We start from the raw sequence: 4,935 nt of genomic DNA on the forward strand, positions 1-4,935 counted from the left end.
ATTCACTGAAGTTGAATATAATGGAAACTGTTCTGGAATTACCAACCAAGGAACCCCTCTTAATGAGAATCCTAGTACTTTTCCTTACATTGGAAATGTTGGTCCTCCTTATATGGCTACTTTGTCATTACCTGGATTTACAATAGGTTTACCGATATGGTTATTTTCAACTTCGTTGGCCCCAAATACTCCGATTGTTCCACCTCAACTGAATGCTTCACCTCAACAGAGTTGACCATCTCAACATCACCAACCTTCTGTTGACCCTTTACCTTATTCGCCTAATTTTTCTTCCTCCATTTCTTCCTCTTCACTTGGTAAAAGCCTTGACGCTAGTAACCAGGTATCCAAGAAGAAGAAGAAATGGAAGAAGAAGAAGAAAAAGAAGAAGCAAGATAAGAAAGAAGTCAACCAACCAACCATGGCTGTAAGTGTTAGTTGTGTTGAGGAAACCTCCAACATGCATCATAAACTCAAATACCCTTGCAGGCTTTGTAAGGGTGACCACTTCCTTATCAATTGTCTTGGTATTCCAAAGGTCTCGGAAGTATGCTCAGAAAGACTCATCAACTTTGCATTGATCCATCAACCAGTGATAGTCAGGTTCCTGGGAAAAAGGGTAAAGTTTGGTTTCCTTGTAAGTTATGCAAAGGGAGCCATCAAACTCACATTTTCCCTCACATGGATGAAGCCTCAAAATTTTTGGAAAACCTTACTATTCCACAGCAAGAATTTTCAACTGGTTACCGTAAACTTTCTCCCAACCTACCGTCAACTGGCAGAGTGATTTATCTAATTTCAAGTACAGTCGATCCCACTCTTCCATTGGAGAGTGAAACTCATATCACTCAAGTTGATGATCCATTAGTTGATCAAGTGGCCGATTCAATTTCACATTCGGTCGATCCCACTCTCCCTTTAGAGAGTGAACTTCATACCGCTCAGGTTCTTCTTGTTACATAAGATTCTTCTATGTCGGGGGGCATTTCACCTGCTCCAAGTACTGAGGTCTTTTCCTTTGATTGGAATAGACTGACAAAACCTCGTCTTCCTTCCTCCATTCCTTTCCAAATCATTGTCAAGGCTGGTAGTAGGGACATACACCACACACAGGTAGATGAAGGTGCTTTTGTTAGTATTTTATCCTCAACTACTTGGAAAGCTTTGGGTTCCCCTCAGCTTGCACCTATTACACAAAATCCAAAAGCTTTTAACAAAACCATTAGTGAACCTTTAAGGATCCTTCCTAAGTTTTCTATTACCTTGGAAGGTAAAACTATCTGTATTGATCTTATGGTGGTTCGAGGTCCCTTGGATTTCAATTTACTCCTTGGGAAAGACTATGTTTATGCAATGAAAGCTGCCGTATCGACACTCTTTCGCATGATGTCTTTCCCTCACAATGGAAATATTGTGACTGTAGACCAGCTTTCGTTCCCTAGTCTTGTTTCAACTACCAATAATATGACACCCCTAAATGTTCCTGATTCTAAAGTGGTATCTACTCCGCCACGGGTTAATTATGTGGCAACTGGTCCCATGTTTTCAGTTACCGATGTACGTGAGCCTCTCACTGTTTGCTCATCTTCCTTTGATTTAGATTCGGTAATTGACATGGAAAAATCTATGGGATTACTTGAACGTGATGTTCTTATCCCTTTTGAGTCCCTTGACATGTGTTCCTTCCAGAGGACTATTCTTCCTTCTGATGAAGACCTCTTAGAAACCATGATCAAGGTGTGTCCATTGACATGTCTTTCTTCCAGTTGGAAGCCATAATCAGTTGTACGAGGATAGTTTTTTCCTGTATCAACCTCGTTAAAAAATGAAACAGGCTGTCGCGAGGATAGTTTTTTCCTGTATCAACCTTGTTAAAAAATGAAACAGGCTGTCACAAGGATAGTTTTCTCCTGTATCAACCTCGTTAAAAAAATGAAACAGGTTGTCACAAGGATAGTTTTTTCCTGTATCAACGTCATTAAAAAATGAAATAGGCTGTCTTGAGGACAGTTCTTTTCCTGTGTCAACCTCGTTAAAAAATGAATGAGTTGCCGAGGAAAGTTCCTTTTACTATGTCGACCTCGTTAAAAAATGAATCAGTGAGTATGAGGACAGTTCTTTTCCTGTGTCAACCTCGTTAAAAAATGAATCAGTTGGTTCGAGGAAAGTTCCTTTTACTGTGTCGACCTTGTTAAAAAATGAATCAGTGAGTATGTGGACAGTTCTTTTCCTATGTCAACCTCGTTAAATAATGAATCACTTGGTCAAAGGATAGTTCCTATTACTGAGTCAACCTCGTTAAAAAATGAATAAGGTATGAGGATAGTTCTTTCCCTGTGTCAACCTCATTAAAAAAAAATGAATCAGTAGGTTATATAGGTAGATTGTAGAGAGTATACTTGACCATAGTTCCTTGTCTTGTGTCAAGCTCATTAAAAAATGAATCAAGGATTTTAGAGCATATTTCCTTGTTAGGTAGATTGTAGAGAGTAGACTTGAGCATAGTTCCTTGTCTTGTGTCAAGCTCGTTAAAAAAAATGAATCAAGGATTTTATGAGCATAGTTCTTTGTATTGTGTCAAGCTCGTTAAAAAATGAAACAAGGAGTCATGAGCATAGTTCCTTATCTTGTGTCAAGATCATTTAAAAAATGAAACAAGGGTTTTGAGGATACTTCTTTTCCTGTGTCAGCCTCACTAAAAAATGAAACAACTCCTTCGAGTCTTTCCAAGATCTTGAAAGTAAACCTTCATTTCATCCACATGGTTGAATGCAATGAAGATTGGGGGGCATGTACCTCATTTTGCATCATTATGCTGGGGGCATGCGAACTTATAACAAGCATAGTTTTTCATTTCAATCTTGTGTAAACATGAAACCAAATCCAAGCAGAGTTCTCTATGGTTCAAGCTTGTGTCAAAATGAACCTATACTTGATTTACATCTCGTGATTGTCATTTTTATCTGCTAAATTATGTTAGATGAGCCTTGGTTGTTTTCATTCAATCGCCACCATATCTTTGGCTGATCATATGCTTTCACTTGGTTTTTATTCCTTTCCGAAGGGACTACAATTATGAGTGGTTTTGTTAGCCAGCCTCTTAACCATTACATTTGTTGAGCAGTTCCTCCATTGTTAGAACTAGTTGCTACCCTTTATACCACTCATTCCTCTAGGACGAGTCCTCTTTAAGCTCTTTTCTGACTCGTAAAATATGAAAATATTGCCGAGTTTTTCCTTTTTAAACTCTCTAAAATGGAATTAAAACGATGGTCCACTTACAGCCCTTTTTCTAACCGAAAAAGCATGAAAAGATTGCCAAATTTTTGTCGTTTCAAATTCGATATTGGTTATAAAACGACGTGTCATTGATCGCTTTTTTACTTTTTCGGATCAGAGACACTAATTATGAAAAGTACTCCTTGATCGTAATGGTCAAGCAGTTATCTCAAGTATTATTTTATACTTTTTCAGGCTTGGGAGACACAAATTTACGAAAAAGGACAACCATGAAGTTTTCTAAGTTTTTTCAGACTCTCTAAAATTGAAAGACGCCGAGTTTCTCCTATACTGGACTTGTTGAAATTTAACGGTAAAGGACCTGTTCAATTACAAACAGGAACGGACCACTCCTTCTTAGGGTTTGAATTTAAACTAAGTTGGACTCATCTGAAGGATGAGCTTATAATCAAGAAAATGTTATCCTCCTCCAGCTTGTCAAAAATAAAGAGGTACTTGCCAGAAATGGTGGGGGAAAATAGAGAAAATGAACCCTTTTTTCCATACTTTGTGTCTTAGAAAAACTTTTAACCACTCTTGAACACGACACTTTTTGTTCACCTGGGTTGGGAAATCCTTTGCTTAACGGTTAAACAAACCATATTGAAAGTCTTCAGCCGGTTTCTGGGTATTACCTTTGGGTCAATTTTCACCAAACCATCTACTGTGTCGTTATCTGTTCAAGAGCTCAGTGCAAATAAACCATTCATCTGTGAAATATTTGTCATCCATCTTGACCATCCCTGAGTCAGTCCTTGCAACTATATTACTTCAAATCTGATCTATGATTTCGTGTTGTGGACTTGCCTACAACGGATCGCTTTCTATCGACTTCAGCTCATTATCTAGAAATATGATCTAGAAATCGTCAGTACTGTGGGATCTGCATGCCTCAATGGCAGGTTTCTCGCCTTCGACAATAGATTGCATCATTGACCTTCGATCAAAGGATTCCGTGACATGTTCGACATCAACACATCTATTCACATTTCATGGATTATACTGAGTACTTTGAGAGCCATTGACATTACTGGTGGTTTCTCTCATACTTGTTAATAGTTTACATCATTGACTGGTAATCAAGTGGTTTCTACCACATTCGACTTTGACACATTCATTCACATGGATAGAATCATACTATTTTGGGAAGCAGAAATCAAGACCCTGGATCTAGTTTCCACCATCCAGGCTGCGATGAATTTTGTATTCATTATATAGTGGACTATTCATAAACAGATGGCTATGCCCATACTGTGTCTACATATTTCTATACTTGTGATGTATTGCAAGATCATTCCTATATTAGAGCAGTTTAGTTAGTTTTCTAGTCAGTTTTGATCTGAGTATGGGAATGCCTACCTCAGTGATGATATGATCTCATATATATATTTTGTATTGAATGTTTTTACAAGTTCCAACCAGGCTCTCCACAAGATGATCCTTGAAATGATAAAGTACTTCACTCTTCTTAGATGATAAATGAAATCTTCATCTACTACAGACTTCGCACTTTAGGGGGCAATATGTTACACAAAATATTGTCACCATGACTTTCTGCAGTCAGTGTGAGTCTATCATCACTCATATTGTCCTCCTTTGCAAGTCTCAAACCTAAGCTCTTCATGTCAAGCCTTAAAAATGAGAGAAAGTCCTTGA

Source organism: Pinus tabuliformis, chromosome J (genome assembly GCF_031772625.1).
Source record: "Pinus tabuliformis cultivar Carrire ecotype Pingquan chromosome J, CPIR1, whole genome shotgun sequence".
In the NCBI taxonomy this organism is placed as follows: domain Eukaryota; kingdom Viridiplantae; phylum Streptophyta; class Pinopsida; order Pinales; family Pinaceae; genus Pinus; species Pinus tabuliformis.